Source organism: Symphalangus syndactylus, chromosome 13 (genome assembly GCF_028878055.3).
Source record: "Symphalangus syndactylus isolate Jambi chromosome 13, NHGRI_mSymSyn1-v2.1_pri, whole genome shotgun sequence".
NCBI classification, from domain to species: Eukaryota; Metazoa; Chordata; class Mammalia; order Primates; family Hylobatidae; genus Symphalangus; species Symphalangus syndactylus.
The window spans coordinates 76382274-76406853 of record NC_072435.2 but is presented as its reverse complement, the minus strand read 5'-3'; the positions used below and the strand labels follow the sequence as shown (position 1 = coordinate 76406853).

Genomic DNA, 24580 nt, shown 5'->3' with positions numbered 1-24580 from the left:
TAAAAATATAACTTTAAATTTTTCTTCTGGTAAAAAGAAGCATTTCTTCCACTTATAACAACATCTAAACTCAGTTTTATGAAACTAAAATCTGGGCCATAAAAATTTTGCTTCTGCCTTTTATTTTCTCAACAGAATCAACCTCAAACAGCTGAAAAGTCAATAATAAATGGCTACACAGAACCTTCAGATCACAAAGAGAGATGTGCTATCAATCATCATTCCTGCTGTCTATCATGATTTTGGTTGCCTTCCTTCTAGGCATTTGTAAGATTGCACTTTCTTTTTTTTTTTTTTTTTTTTTTGAAAGTGGAAACCGAAAACTGGAAACTGGAAGATTGCACTTTCATACCCACTTGAAATGAGGCATGGCCATGTCGTTTTCTGTAGCCCAGGGCCTAACAAGAGAAGGAATGCAAGCAAAGTAGTCTCCAAAAGCCAGTGGGTACTTACTACATATCCTCCTACCTGCCTCCCTGTTACAAAGGCCAGTGACATCCCAAATGTTGACTGTACTGTCAGCCTATTTCTCTGAGTGAGGATGGATGGCCTGGGGCAAATCTTCCTAATAACCCAAGATCAATTTGTAGGATGAGCGAGAAATACCTGGGCTATGATGTACTAGGAAGATTTGGGGGTTATTTCTGCAGCATATCTTAGGCTATTCTGACTGATATAAAATTCTTAAGATCTATCAGTTTCAGCAAATTCAAATAAACTTTGAAATTGTCGCATTTCATAATTTAAGAGGCAGAGGGATACATTCCAGGGCAAATGAAATGGGAAGAATCTCAGCTCCCGTAAATAAACAGTCACTACAGAAATGTTAGATGTCCTTGTAAAGAAGTCAAAGATGCACCTTCATCATGTGAGCTCTGAGAGACAGGACTGAGGGCCTCCCCAAAGCGATCTGTAAAGAAGATAGCTTTTAAAATTCCTTCTGGACTTCTTATTTTACATAATTTTCTATTTTCTCCTATAATCACACCTATGAATAGCCACTGCACTCCAGCCTGGGCAACACGGTGAGACCCCATCTCAAAAAAAAAAAAGGTAATTTTGTATTTGCCCTTGCCCCTCACTCATTAATGCCTGCTAACTCACATTCAGCATAAAAACCTGGACTGAGCCCTTTGAGAGAATCTTGCTTGAATCTGATTTGTTCTCTTCTTCACCTTAGCCTACCCTGAGTCTTCGCTGTCTTTCCTAATGTTAACTTCACCCATTCTGTGTTTGACTGTGGCCTTGTTTATCAAATAAGTGAGACTAGAGCATGTATTTGGTTCACACACTGAGCTAAGTCAATGAATGTGTGTGGGTATCTGAAGGGTTTTTAAGACGTAGGGAGCCTGTCCTCCATGGTCTTGATCTCTGGGTGCCAGAAGTGGCTAGTAGCAAATGTTCACATGATTCTTCTCTTCCCATCAATTTTTTCATCACTGCCAATTTCCATCCTTCCCTTTTCTGAGAGCTAAAAATTTTTAATTTAAATATGTATTTACTGTTCAAATATTATAAAAGGGAATAAGACTGATACTGTAAAAAAAAAAGGTCTTCTTTCAGAGTGAATGATAGCCTTTTTTCAGAGAGTAATGGACAGCTTTTAATCTGCAAATTTGGTTACTGAGCTACAGAAAGTTAAATTAGTAAAATCTAAAATGTTTCTCTCAATTCCACTATCCTTTCCCATTCCAAGAACAAAGCTGAATATATTTTTAACAGTGTGGCCTATAATATGAAATTCTCAAAAAGTGCCATGTCGCACTTTGTATGAAATAACTGTTGAAAGCTTCCTCCAACACAACCATATTTAGTAGTCATAATGTTGCAACGTTATCTGTGCTCTCAGTCACTGATTTCTGCACTTTGCATGTATTTATTATTAAATAACTGAAAAGTTCAGGTTTATATTTACTTTCTGTTATGAGCTTCCTTCTTAGAATAACATTACAATTTATTTCCTTGATGACCTCCTATATACATGGGTCTTAATCACAATTTATAAATAAACAAACAATAAAACAAAAGCACTTCAGGCTCTTTTTCTAAAGTAAAATCAACCAAAGCCAACATATTGGAAACAATTCAAAGATGAAGGCTACATTTGATTATCCATATACTAAAAAAAGATGAATATATAATCTTTATAAAAAAAATTCATTATCTCATAAGAAGACTACAATAGATTAGAATCCCAAATATTAACTATAATAATTTTTCTATTCAAAAGTGTTTCTATTGAATAAATTTCATAATAATTTTCTATTGATTAGACCAGAGACTGTGAAGGAAGGGGAAACATTATAACTGGGAACACGTTCTCCACTCTCAGAATGAAAACTGGTTTGCAATAACTATGATAAGAAGCAAAATGTGGCAAATTTCCTGACAGAGGTACAAGCTAAGCATGATGAAAGCACAGAATAAAAAAGAGGTTAATTCTAAACTAGGGAATATGGTAAGGAGCTGATGGATGTGAAAAGCAACGTAGTACAGTGTTAAGGCATGAGCTTTGAGGCCAACAGACTAGAGTTCGAATCTCAGCCATGTCATTTGCTAGTTATTTATATGACTGCAGACAAATTAACATGTCTAAGCCTTTCTTTTTTCATCTATCAACCTCAGGGGAAAAATTTTAAAGAACTGTATCAAGACAATGCTATGAGAATTTAACACAAATTAACTCACTTAACCTTCACAAGGACTCTGTGAGGTAAATACAGTAGGTCTTCATTTAACATCATCAATAGGATTTTGGAAATGGAGACCTTAAGCAAAATGACATATAAGGAAACTAATTTCACCACAGGCTAATTGATATAAACAAGTGTTAAGTTCCTAGGGCATATTTCTGGTCACAAAAACATCATCAAATTTCTAAATAAGGACACAAAACCCTTGTAATATTAAACACTGAAATAAATGTGAGCTATCCATACATTTAAAAAAGATAAATAACAACCCCTAAGAGCATTATTTACCCAATTATTCAGCTCAGGGTTGTGGGTGGCTGGAGCCTGTCTCAGCAACTCAGGGGACAGGGCAGGAACCAGCCCCACATAGGACACCATCCTATCACAGGGCACACTCACACACACACACACACACACACACACACACACACAGACACTCTCTCTCTCTCTCTCATACTGGGACCATTTAGATATGCCAATTCACCTTATGTGCACATCTTTAGGATGTGGAAGGAAACCAGAATACCCAGAATAATCCCACCCATACATGGGGAGAACATGCAAACAACACACACAGACAGTGGCCCTGCCCAAGAATTGTTCTTTTGTTTTTTCCACTGCAATGTTACAACAAAACAAAGTTGAACAAAATGCCGTTATTCAAGGACCTACTACATCCAGTAATCCTCCTTTTACATTTGAGGAAGCCGAGGTACAGACAAGTTTCCTACCTCAGGTCCACACACAATGAGTGACACACTGGTATTAGGTGTTAGTTGGGCTCTGAGTCTCAACTATTCTGTGCTAATGTGTTAATGTGAGAGTGTTCATGCCTTCCATGATCATAATTTTATACACATTTCATTGGCTCCTTTCAATAACCCCATCAGACAATTACTATTATTACACACATTAACAGATGAGCAGACTGGCTAAGGTGAATTAGGAGGGCATAGCTCTATGGCCACAGGTAGAATGGGCAGGAGCAGGACACAAGTGGAGGGTGATCATTTATAGTGTTTTGAAACAATGAAGTGTGTTGTGATAACAAAGATGGAAGCAGGGAGGTGTTTGAAAAATATGGAATACTGTAAAGGAAAATTTTAGAGGCAAACAGGAAAACAGTAAGGAAAACAAATACCAAAGAAACAGAAGTTTTAGGGCTGGGGTCAGCAAACTCCAACTCACATGCCAAACTGGTCTACTATGTGTTTGTGCAAAGAAAACATTATTGGAACACATAACTGATTATGTGTATTCTCTGTGGCTGTTCCTGCTCTACAACAGCAGAACTGAGAGGTTGCAGTGGAACTGGTCTGGCCTGCAAAGCCAAAAATATTCAATCTGGTCCTGAAAAGAAAAGCTTTCCCACTCCCTTCCCTAGAGCAGCCCTGTCTAGTAACTTCTGTGACAATGGAAATGTTCTGTCTCTGCTGCTCAGTAGGGTAATGACTAGCCACATGTGTCTAACTAAATTTAAATTTAAATTAACTAAAATACAATAAAATTTAAAATTTAGTTCCTCCACCACAGTAGCCACCATACGAGTGCTCAATAGCCACATTTGGCTAATGCAACTGAGAAACTGATTTTTAAAGTTTAATTAAATTAAACAAGTTTAAATTTCTACTATAAAGACACGTGTACACATATGTTCATTGCAGCACTTTGCACAATAGCAAAGACTTGGAACCAACCCAAATGTCCATTAGTGATAGACTGGATAAAGAAAATGGGGCACATATACACCATGGAATAGTATGCAGCCATAAAAAAGGATGAGTTCATGTCCTTTGCAGGGACATGGATGAAGCTGGAAACCATCGTTCTCAGCAACTAACACAGGAACAGAAAACCAAACACCACATGTTCTCACTCGTAAGTGGAAGTAGAACAATGAGAACATATGGGCACAGGGAGGGGAACATCACACACTGGGGCCTGTCAGGGGGTGGGGGACAAGGAGAGGGATAGCATCAGGAGAAATACCTAATGTAGATGACCGGTTGATGGGTGCAGCAAACCACATGGCACATGTATACCTATGTAACAAGCCTGCACGTTCTGTGCATAAATCCCAGAACTTAAAATATAATCATAAAAGAAGAAGAAAAAGAAAATGGTATGAGTGCACATCCGCTTTTAAATATCCATGTTCTTTTTTGTGTAATTTTGTGCCCTCCCAGACTCTCTGCTTTCTGTAGGCAGGGACCACGTGCTAGTTCATTAATGGCACACAATAAATGCTCAGTGATTATTTTAAAATAAAAGCTTGTGTTAATAAATGTGAAATTTAATATACTCTCCTGACACATTCTCCTTATAAATTCTCTCCTGATACATTCTCTTCTGACAAATAATAAAAAGACTTTTATAAGGTAAATAGTCAGTGCTCAGCAAAAACAATGACTAGCTCAAAAGACTACTGTTGCAGAGAAACAGAGCAGGCTTTAAGTATTTTTAAGAGGGCAACATTTTGCTTTATTCACACAGTGATATCCCATCTAAATTACAGATACTTGGCCTTGGGAAGTATCAACTGACTGTTCCAGGAAACTCTCCAAATTGGGTAATTGCTTACTTGGAACAGAATAATAGCCTTATGTTAATTTACCACTAGGGATATTGTTTTTGTAAAAGTACTTGGAAAGCACATCTCTCCATAGCACAGATAATTATTTTAACAGAGAAACCTGATGGAAAGACAGAGGCATTCCTTAGTAGCACCGACCCTTTCTACATGAGTATGTATACTCAGAATCTGGCCCCATCACACCATCTCTAGCCAGATTGTCCCATCTCGACATGAAAGGACAACATAGACATCTTCAGCCCTGCCAGATCATCTCGGATTAAAACTAGGTGAATTGCCAATGGTGAGAAATGCAGCCCACAGGAAAAAGAATAGAAAGAAAAGCTTTCAGGAAATCAATGCCTGTTATCTGAACTGAATCCACTGTCAATGAAGAGAAAAGGCATGAATGAATGATCTTAAAGATTCTCCGGTTGTGAGTCATGCCTGACAGTAAATTCAAAGAAGTTAAGGATACTTTTTATCTTGTTTATTTGTATTCTAGAGGAAAATGCAGGAAAAACCAGTAAGTTAAGTAAAAGGACATAGGATTTGGTTTAATCTAAAAAGGTGGAAAATGTAAAATGATAATTAGATTAATATTAAGTTTCAAAGTAAAAGATAAAAACATTTAGGTTTCAAAGAATAAGTATATTAAATTCAAATACAGTGCTAATAACATAAACCTAAAAGTAGAGTTTTTAAAGGAAAGCATGCTTCATCAGTCAGTCCTTTTCATAACACTTTAGGGACTCTCTTAGGAAGAGTGGTCCCCAATCAACCAATTCAGAAATGTCATGATGAGCTTGTAAAGAACCAAACTCCAAATGAGAGCAGGTTCCTAGAAACTAGACCTACAATCCAGAATGCCCCCAGGGCCACAAGTAGGTAACTTTGAAGAAACCTCAGGATTATCCAGAGAACCAGGACAGAGTGGAATGGAGGGTGTACTCTGCCTAATGACAGCTAGTATTTGTTGGAAAAAACAGAAGCATGTATTCCTGATGATAACAACAATGAAATGATGAACAAAGAAGGAAATGAGGAGAAATAGAAGAAAGAGAAAGGGCAGCAGCAGCACCATGCAGGGGAGGAGGACCCCAACTAGCTGACCTGGTGTTAATGTTGCTCTGGTTAAGGAGAAATGGGAGGAAGAGAGGAGAGAAATAGACAAGGATTGAAATTAATGTTCTCTAAACCTGAGAACTTTAGGACTATACGTTTTTTCATTTTTTCATATTACATCTTTTTTTTTTTTTTTTTTTTTTTTTGAGACGGAGTCTCGCTCTGTCACCCAGGCTGGAGTGCAGTGGCGCAATCTCGGCTCACTGCAAGCTCCGCCTCCCGGGTTCACGCCATTCTCCTGCCTCAGCCTCTCCGAGTAGCTGGGACTACAGGCGCCCGCCACCACGCCCGGCTACTTTTTTGTATTTTTTAGTAGAGACGGGGTTTCACCGTGGTCTCGATCTCCTGACCTCGTGATCCGCCCGCCTCGGCCTCCCAAAGTGCTGGGATTACAAGCGTGAGCCACCGCGCCCGGCCCTTATTACATCTTTATCTTAACTATCCATTTCTCTTAACTATCCATTTCTTTCTCTTTCACCTTATAACTCATGCGAAACGACATGCTGCAATGTTCTGATGAAATGCTCCTCTACAATCGAGGCTCCCAGAAGGCAGAGAGCATATTCATTAACGCATTCTGCTCAACATTTAGCTCGTGTCCATGGAGAGATGTTGAATACGAGCTCTTATTAAAAAGAGGGAATACAATCAATCATTTCAGAATGTCCAAAAAGAACTTTTCCTTTCCATCAAGCCTTACAAATTATTCTAAGATTGTTTCTGTAAATACCATGTAATTGGAAGAGATATACAGGGAGCATCAGTTGTGTCTGTAATGTTTTACTGCTTATGATAAAAAGATCTGAAGCAAATGTGACAAAATAAGATTTCACAGAATTCAGTGTTGAGTGTCCTCTAAGTTATTATCTTTATTCTTCAAATATTTCATAAGGAAAAAGATGGTGGGAACTTACAATATTTATTATTTTTTTGGAGAATGGCTGAATAATATACATTAAAATCTGCTAAGAATTTACCAGAAGGAGGGAAAGAGAAACACACACACAGAGAGAGACAGAGAGAGAGAGAGAGAGGAAAAAATATATCCTTGGTTTTTTGTCCTTGCGTTAGTTTGCTGAGAATGATGATTTCCAGTTTCAACCATGTCCCTACAAAGGACATGAACTCATCATTTTTATGGCTGCATAGTATTCCATGGTGTATAATCATCATTCTCAGCAAACTATCGCAAGGACAAAAAAACAAACACCGCATGTTCTCACTCATAGGTGGGAATTGAACAATGAGAACACATGGACACAGGAAGGGGAACATCACACTCCGGGGACTGTTGTGGGGTGGGGGGAAGGGGGGAGGGATAGCATTAGGAGATATACCTAATGCTAAATGATGAGTTAATGGGTGCAGTACACCAACATGGCACATGGATACATATGTAACAAACCTGCACATTGTGCACATGTACCCTAAAACTTAAAGTATAATAATAATTAAAAAAAGGTTAAAAAAAATATATATATATCTCCTTGGAATGCCAAGCCCAAAGATGCAAGTCTATCTGCCTATTTATAATAGCAAATAAAGAGAAACCATCTAAATGCCAATTTGAAAGGATTAGGAAATATTTATATATTCACCCAATATGTTAAATATTCTGTATACATTAAAAATAATGAATTAGAAAAATGGAAATAACACTTCTTACAAGTGAAAAAAATGAGCTACCAAATAATATGGATGGATAGTACAATTCCATTTCTCTATCAGAACAGAAATAGAGATCTAAGGAGTCAAACAGATTGACATAGATTCTTGATTTTTTTAAAGGCATAACACCTACACATAAAATATAAATAAATAAATGCAAAAACTGGTGAATCTGAATAAGACCTATAGCTTAGTTCATTGCATTATGCCAATGAAAATTTTGATTTTAATAATGTACTATAGTTATGTAAGATGTTATTACTGGGGGAAGCTGAGTTATGGATACAAATGAACTCTTCGCATTATTTTTGCAACTTCTTATAAGTCTATAATTATTTAAAAAAAAAACACTGAAGGGAACTATACCTAATATAGCAAGATATTCGACTTTCTTGCATTTACCTAATTAAAATGTAAAGAAATACCTATTTTTACAGTGGGAAAAAAGGCATAAACCTGCATTTTAATCAGAATTCTTTTTTTTTTTTGGTGGCGGTGGGGACAGAGTGTCACTCTGTCATCCAGACTGGAGTGTGCAGTGGTGCAATCTCGGCTCACTGCAACCTCCATCTCCCAGGTTCAAGCGATTCGCCTGCCTCAGCCTCCTGAGTAGCTGAGACAACAGGCATGAGCCACCATGCCTGGCTAATTTTTTTGTATTTTTCAGTAGAGATGGGCTTTCACCATGTTGGTCAGTATGGTCTCGAATTCCTGACCTCAAATGATCTGCTTACCTCGGCCTCACAGAGTGCTAGGATTACAGCCGTGAGCCACCGCATCTGGCTCAGAATTATTTCTGAATAAATAAATGCCAATGAAAGTAATTTAAATGTAAGTCTCAATCCTAGGCCTTGCATTTATAAAACCTCTCCCTTGATAATTAAATCACACTACATCTCCATCTAATGTCCAACCTATACCTTGCACCCAAAAAAAATCTTAAACACACAGACACAAACATAACCTAGACATAGCCTTAAAGATAAATCCGGCTGGGCGCGGTGGCTCACGCTTGTAATCCCAGCACTTTGGGAGGCCGAGGCGGGCGGATCACGAGGTCAGGAGATTGAGACCACGGTGAAACCCCATCTCTACCAAAAATACAAAAAAATTAGCCAGGCGTGGTGGCGGGCGCCTGTAGTCCCAGCTACTCGGAGAGGCTGAGGCAGGTGAATGGCGTGAACCCAGGAGGCGGAGCTTGCAGTGAGCCGAGATTGTGCCACTGCACTCCAGCCTGGGCGACAGAGCGAGACTCCGTCTCAAAAAAAAAAAAAAAAAAAGATAAATCCAACTACACTAAATAGACACCATTGGACATAACTTTAATGCTAAGCAAAACATAAAATTTTTATCCTTTCTTTCTTAGCCTTATACTTAAAATAATCTGAGAACAATGTTACGAAGTACATCTTTATTATATCTTTGTCAATAACCCCACTATCTCCAACCACATTCCTAGATGAAACGTTTTCCATTAACATTTTGATAATTTGAAACTTGAATACAGTGCAGCCTGCTCAATTATCCAAGAGCTCATTATCTAGCTGGTGCTAAGGAAACTCATTATCTCCCTTTATTCTCTCTTTTCTGATTTGTCTTTCGCTTGCCTTCCTGCTTGTTATCACCTCTAACAAAAAATGAGAGGCTGCACAAAGGGATTAAATTAAAATTAGTTGTTTTTTAATCTATTAAAGGATTCATTAGTTAGAAAATGGCCACTGTTCAGCAAAATGGAATGCTATGTGCTCTAGTTTTTCACAGCTCAACAATCAAAGGCAATTCAGAGTAGAACTGATTGTAAAATAAAATGGATTTTATTACTCTTATTTTTAGAAAATAATAACTAGATAATCCATATCACTTGTTATTACTCTTCTTTTATTGAACAGGAAAATGAATGCTATTTTACTATAAGCAAAATGCCCTTTTTCCTCGCTTGATGTATAACATTGTTTTTCAGAGTTAAACTCTATCTGGACTCTTATCTAGCGCCTGGAATAGTACCTGGTCCATAGAGGTGATTCAGTAAATACTGGATGAATGAACAAAATAAAGAAGAAACAAATGCATTAACAAATGAATAAACTCCAGAGCTGAAAAACAAAATAAAACCCACTTTTACAAATATAAAAGGCCAACAAACATATGTGTGTATGTATATATGTATGTATGCATGGCTTGTTTTTAAATCTGTAACACTGGTATTATGAGGACAAAATAGGATTAACTGGGGAGGAAACATGACACAACGAGAAGCTGATACACTCTCAAGCATAGTAAGTCTGTTTTTTCATCCTAGATCTGCTATCTCTGCATGGCAAGTGAGCATTAGCAAGTTACTTAACTTTCCTTAAATTCTTGAGAACTCATGCTTGTAAGAAGTTAAATTACTACAGTAAGAGGATGCTGTTATTATGTACCAATATGTTTTGTATCCTGTAACATTTTAACACACACATACACAGGAATACACACTTAGAGTAAAATCATCTTTTAGAATTTAAGAGATTTTGATCTAAGAGTAGTATTATACTATTTCCATCAAATATTGTCTTTGAAATAACTAGTTATTTAATTTTTTAAAAACCCTCCTTATTAAAGGTATTTTTTTACTAATGATAAACTTGATAAACTTGAAAATTAATATTTTTATAAATTAAGTAAACCAAGGTAAGAGAAAATTTCATCAAATTAGGTCTACTAAGCCTGTAATTACAAATTACATTTTCAGACAGCTCTTGAAATATTCGAGCGAAGTAAAAAGATGCTTTTGCTAGACATATGTGGGAGATCTTGAGCAGTCAAGACCCAATATTTTTAAATAATAATAAAAATTATAAAATCAGTTTTATATTTTTCTAAAATTCAAGCTTTTAACAGATCAAAATAGGCTTTTACTCTAATATATTAAAATTTTATCATAATTTATGATAACATAAATGCATTCTAATTTGAAATTTTTATATGATTGCTACCACTTTTTCATTCTGTGATTTTAATTTTCTTAACATATTTACTAAAAGATGACAATCTGATAACATAATATCAACTCAACTCTTAATCTGAAATCCTTGGAATCTCATATGTGCCTAAGAGGCAACTTTTCCAGTTCATTCCCATATAGGTACAGTCAGCCCTCCATATCCACAGGTTCCACATGCACAGATTCAACCAACAGTGAATCAAAAATATTTGGGAAAAATTAATTTTAAATAACAATATAATAATTAAAAATAACAAATTTTAAAAATACAGTATACCAATTATTTACATAGCACTTACATAATTTTAGGTATTACAAGTAATCTAAAGATGATTTAAAGCATATGGGAGCATGTGGGTAGGTTGTATGCAAATATTACACTATTTTATATAAGGGATTTGAGCATCTGCAGATTTTGGTATCTGCAGGGAGTGGGTGGTGTTCTGGAACCAATCCCCCGCATAGGTGAAGTATTTCCCTACTTTCCCTACTTGCAGTACATATGTATTTGTCTTGATAAATGGAAACCCATGGATTATAAAATATCCTCTACTACAGCTTAAAGATCAATGAATGAGCTAAGGAGAGGCAAAGAAAGCCAACTGCCTCAAAATAAAGCTTAGACCCAAAGCTTAGATGACAAAACTTCAAACTCTTTGGTTCCTTGATAGAGGATTTGTGGATTATTTGGGGTTCTGATTGGATAGATGACTCAGGTAGTATCTACCTGCAATTTATATAAAAAATCAGATTTAGGAGATAGATTAGAAGGTAAATCTATACATAGTGACGTTTTAATATCAGTTCAACTGATATACAGAGGGCTTTGTGCATTCTGCTGCGAAGATCACAAATGTAATTTAGACCTGAACCCTACTCTCCTGTTACTGAGTGGTGATGTATCAAATTATTGGTAGAAGTATCAATAGAGTGTGAGCTTACATAATAGATGTGAAGTGACAAAATGGAGATGAGTGTTGAGCATTTTTGCCAAATTTGCTTAAAACAAGAGTGAAATGCTTTTTAGGAAAGAACCACTAAAGATTTTAAGATAAAATCCCTAGAGACATTGAAAGGCGATGAAATCAAAAAGTCATGTGCAAGTTGGCTCTGGGAAAACAGTGAGGACTTACATTTCTCTAAGATAAGAGGAGAGTGGAAAACACCCAGAAACATAGAGAACAAATAAAGCAAAGGGAAGTTAAATACCGATTAACATTTTTAAGAATGCTACATTGCTCTCATGCTTTTTCACTCTCTAGGTTCTGCTATGTAAAACAGAAGGTAGAGAGCATAATTACAACTTATAACTGAAATTACGCTGTACAGTGTGACCCAACTGGGTTGAAAAAACTAAGTCCACCACCGTATGACTTCGGACAAGCCACTTTTCTTTCTGTGCATTTGTTTACAGTGTTGTAAAAACGCATTATAAGAGTTGTTGGGAAGATTCAAAGAGATGAGATATATATATATATATATATATATATAGTGATTAGCATAGGGCCCGACACGAATCAAATTCTTCATAATTAGTACTAAAACAGCAGTACTATAGTCTTTGCCATTGTCATTGTTTTGTTATTATTACTATCACCGTTATCATTATTGACAATAATACATCAGAATACAGAAAGGAATGACTCAGTAACAAGCTAGAGAATAATCACGTTAGTTTCCTTCTGATTCTATTACAGACTCTCCACACATCATATCTTTGACTCATCCCATAAACACTCAAAGGAAGCATTTAACATTTTTAGATCATTTGTTTTCCAAAGTTTGGCAACGTCTATGGAATAACACAGGTGAGAGACACTACAACTCATTGTCCTTGCAGTGGATTCCTAAAAAATGGGATATTCTTATTAGAACTAAGGGAGCCAGTTGCAACGCAATTTCCAAGAAATATATCTCTGCACTTAACATATGCCATTAATCAAGGTTTCCCCACCTGTATATCTTCTGCTTGAAAATGCAGAAGGGAATTAGGATCAAGATAAAAAAGAATGAAAGAAAAATAAAAAGAAATAGTACACATCAATGAATTTAAAAGTAAGTAAAACCAACAACTTAACATATAAAGAAATTCTATTTTTTATTGAGAGGTTGGAGGAATAAATTTCCAAGTGTTCATAATTAGATAAATTAATTAAGCTATTTCTCATCATGTTCTTATAAAAATAACATTAAAGCAGACTATAAGCAATGAATAACGTGGTCTTTATAGATTTTCCTTAAGCCAGAAAACCAACAGAGTGGTTTTAAGGAAGAGATTAATATTGCTTTCTACTGTCCAGGAAACATTTCTAAAGAAGCTGTCAACTCATTTAAAGCTCCCTTCCTCCCACCTTTAGGACTGTTAAACACAATAAAAAATTAAAAGTTTATTTTTTCAAAGAACAGTTATCTTTTATTCCATATGTAGAATGTTTTTGAGATGTACACCCAAATTTTAAAAACTCTTCTTATATTACTATTTAAAAAGAAAAGTGAAAACTTTAAACAGTTTCAGTGGAGAAGAGTTAAAAAATTTTTAAAACATTTAAAATTAATTGCAACTATTTTCAACAAGCAATAGAATATATTTAGGAGCACAGATGCTAAATTCCACCGGCCTGGGTTGAAATCTTAGCTCTGCTATTTACTAGTTTTATAAGTTTAGGCAAGTTTCTTCAGAAACTATATTTCTAAACCCTTTAAACAAGAATAAAAGAGTTGTTATAAATATTAAATAAATTAAAGCACTTAGTATTGTTTCAAGCTCATACTATGGAGACAATAAAAAGCTTAGTTGTTAGCTGTTTTCATGATAACAGCTGTTTTTATGATAACAGATAATAAAAAGATTAGCTATTTTATGATATACCTGACAATGTTTATGTACTTTAGCAAACTAAATTATCCCAACAGTCATACGAAGTTATTATTTCCCCCTCAAACAGTAAGGACAGGCTGGATTATACCATATGGTAACGACTGCAAAATCTCAGTAACTTGCAAAAATAAATGTTTATTTCTCACTCATGCCACTCCATTGTGGGTTCAGGTAGACTCCCCAAAACATTGTCATCTATACGTTTTTGCTTAGCAATCCAAACTGCTTCTATTCTACATGTACTTCCACAATGGCCATGGCAGATGAGAAAAAAACTAAGAATTAAAGCTCTGGCAATTAACTAAGTGAAAAGCCTTGCTCCTGTTATTGCAGTGGCCAAAGCTAGTTGCATAATCACATGTATGTGGGGAAGACCAATCTTCCTACATACCAGCAGAAGAGAACAGATGAGAAAAGAAACAACACAAAATATAGTAATACCCATCACAGCGTGTGTTTTGTAATTCTTCCGTATTATAATTATTTGGACCAAGATGCTGTTCAAAGAGTAGAGCCAAGATTTTGAACCAGAAACCAGTTTGTTTTCTCCACTAATTATCAATACTTTTTCCTCCTAACCACCAAAATTAGGGTATCCAAAAATTCCATTGATAACAGTGGCAAACTTCATCTGTACTTAAGGAGGGAGAGTTGGGAGGGAGAGTTAGAGGAAGGCACAGTCTAGGTATCTGTGGTTTATTATAGAAAAATACTTGCCTTTCAATTGAAAATAAATGGAATTCTGGATTAAAGACTTACATGTTAGACCTAAAACCATAAAAACCCTAGAAGAAAACCTCGGCAATACCATTCAGGACATAGGCACGGGCAAGGACTTCATGTCTAGAATACCAAAAGCAATGGCAACAAAAGCCAAAAGTGACAAATGGGATCTAATTAAACTAAAGAGCTTCTGCACAGCAAAAGAAACTACCATCAGAGTGAACAGGCAACATACAGAATGGGAGAAAATTTTTGCAACCTACTCATCTGACAAAGGGCTAATATCCAGAATCTACAATGAACTCAAACAAATTTACAAGAAAAAAACAAACAACCCCATCAAAAAGTGGGCAAAGGACATGAACAGACACTTCTCAAAAGAAGACATTTATGCAGCCAAAAAACACATGAAAAAATGCTCATCATCACTGGCCATCAGAGAAATGCAAATCAAAACCACAATGAGATACCATCTCACACCAGTTAGAATGGCCATCATTAAAAAGTCAGGAAACAACAGGTGCTGGAGAGGATGTGGAGAAATAGGAACACTTTTACACTGTTGGTGGGACTGTAAACTAGTTCAACCATTGTGGAAGTCAGTGTGGCAATTCCTCAGGGATCTAGAACTAGAAATACCATTTGACCCAGCCATCCCATTGCTGGGTATATACCCAAAGGATTATAAATCATGCTGCTATAAAGACACATGCACAGGTATGTTTATTGCGGCACTATTCACAATAGCAAAGACTTGGAACCAACCCAAATGTCCAACAACGCTAGACTGGATTAAGAGAATGTGGCACATATACACCATGGAATACTATGCAGCCATAAAAAATGATGAGTTCATGTCCTTTGTAGGGACATGGATGAAGCTGGAAACCATCATTCTCAGCAAACTATCACAAAGACAAAAAACAAAACACCGCGTGTTCTCACTCATAGGTGGGAATTGAACAATGAGAACACATGGACACAGGAAGGGGAACATCACACACTGGGGACTGTTGTGGGGTGGGGGTAGGGGAGAAGGATAGCATTAGGAGATATACTTAATGCTAAATGACGAGTTAATGGGTGCAGCACACCAACATGGCACATGGATATATATGTAACAAACCTGCACATTGTGTACATATACTCTAAAACTTAAAGTATAATAACAATAAAATTTTTAAAAAATAATAAAAAAAGTGGGTAGAGGACAGGAAGAGACATTTCTCAAAAGAATACATACAAATGGCCAACAGGTATCTGAAAAAATGTTCATCACTAATTATCAAAATGCAAATCAAAACCACAATGAGGTATTATCTTACCTCAGAATGGGTATTATTAAAAAGACAAACATTAACAGATGCTGATGAGGATGTGGAGAAAAGGAAACTCTTATACACTGTTGGTGGGAATGTAAATTAGTACAGTCACTATAGAAAACAGTATGGAGAGTTTTCCAAACACTAAAAATGGAACTATCGTATGACCCGGCAATTCCACAACTGCATATTTATCCAAAGGAAAATAAATCAGTGTATCAAAAGACACTTGGAAAAACAAAAAAAGAAAATCAATGGAATTCTATGAAAATAAGAAAAAATGTATGGAGAGAAAGCAAAGTGAGATTAGTGCAAAAGTGGACTTTTCTAAGCTCCCATGCACTCATTAGATTAAAGTTATTTAGCAAATGGTCAATAATACGGAGTGACTAATTTTTTTTTAGTCTTACTAAATTTTTCTACAGATATCTATACTGGCCATATCTACAGTAGAAATTAAGCATTCTTTTTCTTCCTCCTTCTTCTCTTCTTCTTCTCTTCCTCTTTCCTCCTTCCTCCTCCCTCCTGCTCTTCTTCTTCTCCTGCTCCTTCTTCTTCATCTTACCAAATTTATTTTACTTAACTGCTGCATCCACTTAGGAATGACACCTTGAAAGATTATACTTGGCAAGTGTTGTTATTCTACCATAAACACCTTAAGAGAAGGTATTCCTATTGTCCAGAGTCAGGTCATAAGTCAAAGACCTACAGACTTTAATTGCTTTTCCTCCCTCTTAAGGCAATTAATGTTTTAAATTATTAAAGCCATATAATTAAACTCTGTCCCTCTCTAATTTAGTATTTGAAAGAGCTCCTGTTTTTTACTATTCTCGTATTTCCAACTGGACTCCTTCAAACTCAAAATTCACAAACTTTAATTTTCCTAAGATATTATAAAAATAATACCTGTCCTTTATATGCACTGTTCCTTACCTCATTCAACTAAAACACTGACAAAAACAAATATAATTAATACCTTTAATATAACGAGTTCCCTATCCACCTAGTTTAGATAAAGGATTTGAGCTCCACATTCACAGATACTTGAAACTGTAATTTAGAGAGGTTATTACATTCACATATATAATTGCAAAGATTCATTAGCCTCCTACACATTTTTCTTACAAATGTCACATCACAATGGAAAGCAATGATCTCCCTCATGGAGTTGCTGCCTGTTGCTTATGAAAGTAGAATAAATAAAAAATAAAAAAAAAAGAAGAAGAAGAACAAGCAAATAACTTCAACCACTGGATTTTTTTTTTCTTTTCAACTAATACTATATGTGGCATGACAAAAGAAAAGTAGGCCACCTTTCAGGAGGTGATAAGAGTGTGGATTTTCCCCCAACATCTAGTAGTTGATCAGTCACAGACGACTGAATTTCCATTGTTCATTGATTGCGGCATTTGCCAGGCAATCCATCCTTGCTTATGTAATTGCAGTATTCCTGTAGTTCACTCTGTTCTGTCCTGAAGGTTCAGCAGCATGACAGGCTGAGAAAATTAGATACAGCACAGTACCAAGCTGCTGACCTTCAGAATATAAAATAAGGCCCATCTTTTAAAACTGGTCTTTCTTGATGAGGTTATTTTGAGAGGCCTTATTTCTAACAGGCAATTTTTCATGCCAACCAGATACCTTCTTAAAATATTTTTAAATCTATAAAATAATTATGATTTTAAATTTTAAATATACCTTTACTGTGTACAATGCTATGAATAAATTCATTTAATTTAGAGTTTGTCAAAAGGAGAAAAATTCTTCCTCTTTATATAACACTCTCACCTTCAAACCAGAATTAAATGTAACTTTAAAAATATCTGACAAATACTGAATTTCCCAAACAGTTTAATGTAGCTGAGCATTTGTTTGCCAAAGAGCCAAAGTTCAATAGGGGGATTAAATTGCTTTCTGGACACATAAAATCCCCATTATATTTTTATTTATTTTCCTTTGAAGCAATCTCAAACTCACAGAAAATTTGCAATTACAAGATAAAGTACTTTTTTTCCCTTTGAAACATTTACTGACATGATACCCAAGAACCCTAGATAATTTAATATATAATTGTTACAAATAAGGACATTCTTCTAGAGAACCATACTATAACCATCAACTTCAGGAAACTAATATTGACACATTACCACCATCCAATCCTGAAATCCCGTTCTGGCTTCTTACTTGTCCCCAAAAATATCAATTATGGTGAAAATATTCAGAAACTACCTTTTGTATTTAATTCACATCTCTTTGGTCTCCTTCAATTTAGTAGCCAAAAGTCTATTTCAGGTTTGCCAAGATTAGGCAACCTGACTTCGGAAACAGTTGCCTCGATATTTGGAGGAAAAGATTCTGGGCTTAGCCACTGGAGCTATTACTACTAATCCAGGTCTCGCCTCTACTAACTAGCTGTGTGGCCTTGAGCTTCAGTTCCCTCATATGTAGAAAAGGCATGATAATACTAACTTTGCAGCATCTGGGGAAGGAATAAATGGAAATACATGACTCTATTGTATAGTTGATAGTTCAGAGAAAGGACTCAACAAATATTAATTATCTTTTCCCTTTTCAGCTGCTTCCTTATCCTCCCTGTCAGACTCACAAACAAATGTTGAGATATTTAGCTCACTAGAATCACTGTAGTATTTTAAAAGAACAAACAGATCTACTGAGTACTCTTTATACCAATTTTGAGATTTTGCAACCTGTTTCTTTCAGTAACTTCTAGTAGCAAAAGCAAAAAAATAATATAAGAAACCACACAAAGTTCAACTTGCAAAAACAAGGAGTCCTGTTGAGCATTAGACTTCAAAACAAGCAAAATTCCCTTCATTCCTATTTCATAATTTCTTCACTTCTGCATTTAAACATAGATTTCTTCTTAAAAGGAAGAGAGGAAATAAGGAATGAGGAAGAAACTATATTTTACTTGACCCAGATACCACCATACTGCCATATATTATCTTGTTCATCTTCCTGTCACTGTCGAATATCCTCATGGAATGTTTTTGCCTCTATCAGTTCACTCTGTAATGTGCTATTCTGGCTTTGGCCCTCATCTCACCATTGATATCATATTATTGAAAGTCATCAATAATCTCTGAGTCACAGTAGATTTTTTTTTTGATTTTCAATAGCCTCAAAGCATCTCTACAGCCCTTGACCACTATTTTTATCTTTTCTCTCCTTTACAATGCATGACACTAAAATAGCTTGCTCTTTCTTTTCCTTTTTCTTTGAATGTCTCATCCATTTCCATAGTTTTTTTTTTTCTCCCACTTTTTCCCAAAGTTCAGTACTTACTATTTTTCTCTTCTCTTCCCTTTACTTCTCTTTCACTTCAACTTTCATAAGCTTCTACCTCTCACCTCTTTAAGATTTATACTAAAATCTATAATTCTACATTAAGCTCTCTCCCAGTTTTCAGCTTCGTAACTTTAACTGCCCCATCAATTCCTCATCTGGACATTTAAGTCAGATTCTTACAATTACCATGTCTTTACTTCCCTGCATCCCGCTGCCAAAAAGTCACTATGTGTAATTTAATTTTTATTCCTGAAGTTCCTCTCTTTCTATACCTCCTGCTATTACCCTAGTTCATTAGTAACATTATTTTATGTTCTCGTTACTCTGTGTTTCCCAATATCCCTCATTTCCCAACCTACCAAGAAATACTGAAATCTGAAGTCAAACTTGGCTTCTGATAATACTTTCATCCTATCACCTTCTTAACAAAATGTTTCCATGGATCATTACTGCCTTACTAGGCACTACAAACAAAAATGATCACAATGGAAAAGTTAATGGCTGGGACGGCAAAGTATAATGCAATAGGGGTGAGGACAGTGAATAACAAACAAGCACATGCACCATTTAAAGGGTCAGCAGATGCTCAGTTCCAGCCGAGTGTTGCTGTTCAGGAATACTGACCCATTGCTGATAGATATTCTGGGTTTTTGTTGTTGTTGTTTGTTTGTTTTTTTGAGACAGAGTCTCGCTCTGCCACCAGGCTGGAGTGCAGTGGCACAATCTCAGCTCTGACTCCCTGGATCAAGCAATTCTCCTGCCTCAGCCTCCCAAGTAGCTAGGATTACCAGCGTGCGCCACCACATCCAGCTAATTTTTGTATTTTTAGTAGATACAGGGTTTCACCACGTTGGCCAGGATGGTCTGGATCTCCTGACGTCATCATCTGTCTGCCTCAGCCTCCCAAAGTGCTGGGACTACAGGCGTGAGCTGCTGCGCCTGGCCCATTTTCTCTTCTTTAAAGAGAAGACCAAGGGCCAGGCACGGTGGCTCACACCTGTAATCCCAGCACTTTGGGAGGCCGAGGTGAGCGGATCACGAGGTCAGGAGTTCGAGACTAACCTGGCCAACATGGTGAAACCCCATATCTACTAAAAAAAATACAAAAGTCAGTCAGGTGTGGTGGTGCACATCTGTAATCCCAGTTACTCAGGAGGCTGAGGCAGGAGAAATGGTTGAAGTGGGGAGATGGAAGTTGCAGTGAGCAGAGATCACACCATTGCACTCCAGGCTGGGTGACAGCATAAGACTCATCTCAAAAAAAAAAAAAAGACCAAAAGCTGAATTTTTTACAGGAAATTTAGATTTTTATATTCCAATATTTAAATGCTAACAAATTAAACAAACAAAACTTTCAGGTCAAACAAAGCCTATCTGCAGGCTTTCAGCCACGCTGTGACCTGTAGCCTAAGAAGTAAATGCAAATGCCTTAGCTTGCTACTCCAAGCCTTCTAAAAGCAGGCTGAAACTATTTTCTGAAAGTAAGTCCCAGCAACTCAGACAAGCCACTAAAAGCCAACTGGTCTACTATAACTATCCTCTAAGGACACCTGGCTTTTCTTACCTCTATGTTTTTGTCATCTTGTTCCCTGCACATAAATGACTTTCCTCCTAAGTCCTACTTTAAGATTCACTCTAAATGCTACCAGTTCCCCCAAAAACTTATTGGACCACATTAGCTCATGGGAGTATTTCTTTCACATTCCAAAGATAATCATATCTAGTTTTATGTGTCAGGGACAGTCCTAGGCACTTTACAAGCTTCTCTCACCCAATTTAATCCTTAGAAATACATACCGTCATGATTCTAATTTTGCAAATGAAGGTATTGAAGCTTTCTCAGGGTAAGCGGCAAAACTACGGTTGAACTCAAGTCTGTATTGACCCAGTGAAGAAGGAAGAATAGGAAATTTACATTTTGGTCATGTATTATGTGACAGGTATTATATGCCAGGAAAAAAATTTAAAATCCTTAACATAACTCAAAAGACCATTCACAATATGGCTCTCTCCTTCCATTTCAAGATAATTTTCTGTCATTTCTTAAGCCCCAACCACGTAAACCTTCTTTAAGTTTCTGGAACCTACTAAACATGTCTACCTCATGGCCTTTGCATATGCTATTTTCTTTCCCTGGAATGTTCCTCCCCACTTCTCACATGTCTAACTCCTACTCGTTTTGATCTCAGTTTAAACATCATTTCCTCTAGACCCCTCTCATGATCCTTCTAAAGAAGACAGTATCATATCCCCCAATAAAGTTTGAATTACCTAGCATCTACTGCAACTCTAATTGTGTTCATCATGTTGAAAACCAGACATGCATGTTTTCACTTATAAGTGGGAGCTAAACACTGGAGACATACAGATATAAAGATGGGAACAATAGACACTGGGGATTCCAAAAGGCGGGGAGGGAGAGAGGAGGCCAGGGTCGAAAACCTACCAGGTACCGTGTTTACTATCTGGGTGATGAGTTCAATGGAAGCCCAAATCTTAACATCACACACTATGTCCATATAACAAACCTGCACACATACCCCTGCATCTAAATTTAAAATTAGTCTCTTTTGTAATAATTTAATGCATGTCTTTTGAGCTGCTGTGTGGTGAGTTCCTTCACTATCTCTTTCATCATTTTCTCTGTACTGTACATGCAGTGGGTGAATGATTGATATCCTTTAATTCTTAAAAGCCATTTTAAGACTTGGCAGGATTAAACAACCTTAATCTCAGCTAGTAAGGAATTGAGATCCTGCATGTTGAGAAACCCACACTATTTCGACTACAGAAATGTCAGCCAAGCTTAAATTATTTTCTAATAATCTGCATTTAGTTAGTCTTTTCCTTTTTGGTTTATAGTCACCGTTAATGCATATCGATTTCTTAACAAATGGTATATGAGAATCCTATCATTGAATATTGTTTAAATAAAAGTAAACTAAAATTGGAGTGCAATGCTTCCATAGAAAGAGATAAATTGATGGCTCAGAGAGTCAACCACAATACACAATAGAAAAGTGAATTGACTAATCCTTCAGAGAGTGGCAGCTGGATTTCAATTTCAAGATAGGCAGCAGGATGTCTATCTGGAGAAAATAACCAGAAACATCCACTTTGTTGTTCCAGGATTAAAGAAATTACTATGATTGCAGTTCTCCACTGAAGTCTCTCTAATAGAGTCTTTATTACCCAAAAAGCCAGGTGTTACCAATATGGAGTAACCACCAAACTGTGAGGAGAAGCAATTATATATAAATCCCTAAAGCACCTACCCATAATTTGGATTTGTTTTTTGAAGGTCTTAGAAATTACAGGACTGGAAATGCATTTAATAGAGTCATTCACTACAATGGAAGTTCCCTTCCATATATCACCCTTAAAGATTTCTACTCGATGTCTATACTACTGCATGCATAAAATATTGCATAGCTTATGTCATTGTGAAAGCTAATATGCAATACTATTTATGTGTTGAGACTTTTGATAAGCCTGTGGGTTCTGAGGGGAGTTTACTTTTATGAACAACAAACAGACAAGCTTATAATGAAGAATCCCTCTTGCCTCTGGGAAGCCAAAGGGCATCAGAGACTGTGACTACACATATGCCAGCTCCACAGAGGAGAGAACAATTACCTATAGCAATCTCGCCTTGTTTTGCTTAAGCACTTGGCTGTCAATATCTCCCTTCTCCAGATCCCAGCTTCAAAGAAAGTAAGTAAAGCTCCTTCACACCAAATTGTGCCTAAACCCACTTATCACCTCCCAAAGAGGCGTTTTGTTTTATAGCGACAAAAATCATCAAAGCTATGTATCAAGTTAGTTGACTCTCACTTTAAAAATTTATATGCCAGCTCTACCCTAGATCTTGGGGATATAAAGCCAAACAAAATAAAACAAAAGTAAATTCAGTCTGCCCTTCAGTTTGGCTTTGTGGAAAATTGCTAACCAATCAGGACTATCTTCATTTAGGTATCCAACGCAGTCATAGATTCAAATTGAAACTACCGACTAACTGAAATTTAAGATTGGTCTCCTACGTCTACTTCCCTCCCAACCCTGCTTGCTCAACCAGAATTCCTGTAAGATTGAATCGCACTGCTGAAATAAATAGAGTCAAAGTTTTATCACTTCTTCACTTTGATTTTCTGGGCATGAGTTCAAGACTGAAAAGATAAAGAATTCAGATACAGTGTTATCAAATTTTGATCTACAAAAATATAGTGACCCTTTCACAAAATTTCTCATTAAAGACATCTTATACACACAATTTTAGAAAATGTACACAAGCAACTAGATATTACAAAGAAAAAGCAAATTACTGAAAAGGAAATCTCCTGGTCTTAAGCTCTACTTGCTGGGACATTGACATTCACTTCCAAGGCTCTCTCCTGGGCCTTTGCTGATCCCCGATTGTCCTCTCGAATCACTCCGACCTGTGCTTTCTCCTCCATTCTTACTGCACTGCCTTAGGTCTGGCCCTCACTGTTTTTCATTTAGAATATACCTGTGGCTTCTTAACTGAATTCTCTGCACATTAGTTTTATAATGGAGATGGCCACATAAAATCATTTATAGTACCATATTTTATGACAGATATTTGTACACAGAATTTGAGAAACAGTGATGCAATAATCTCTGTGTTTTCATCTGAGAAACACTAGGAGAGTTTCCTGCTCCTAAGATAATTATGGTCTGAGAATACAAAGAGAGCTATTTTTCCTCTAACATGTATAGGGTCTAGTGTATAAAGACACAGCCTTCATCTTTTACTAAATTAAGCCTCCAATAATTTCCATATTTGCATTTCGGGAAAGTGGAACACAGAGAGATTAAGTCACTTGACTATGAACACACAATCAGTAACTGTGAGAAGCTGAACTCAAACCAGGTAGTCTGGCCCCAGAGTCCATGCTTTTAATCTTTATGACTTCTAGAAAGCAGGGACTAGGTTTTATTCAATGTTGAACACCCAGTGTCTTGTTCACTGTCTGGCACAGAAAAGAGGACCGATCAAATACTATTGAAAAAATAATTGATAGGAAGAGGCAAGGTGCTCAAATTCTAAAGGGAACACCGTGTCATCCCCACACACTTACAACAGGACTGGGCATGGTGGAGACACAGAACAGGCTCTTGACAATTCCATTCCAGATTTCTTGCTCTGACCATAGAGCCATTCGTCTACTGCAAACCTGACCATGTCATTCCCCTCATCTCATTGCCAAGCTGTGTTTTTCAAACTTTTACAGGAAACATCCTCTCTAATGGCTGGCAGATGAGAGCAATCACACCCCCAGCGGGCAG

General features: G+C 36.5%; 1 protein-coding gene across 12 annotated transcripts in view; it reads right to left on the bottom strand.

The window, feature by feature from the left end:
* Positions 1-24580, bottom strand: part of ACSS3 (acyl-CoA synthetase short chain family member 3) — a 515807-nt gene that overhangs the window by 202429 nt on the left and 288798 nt on the right. The window lies entirely within an intron of this gene.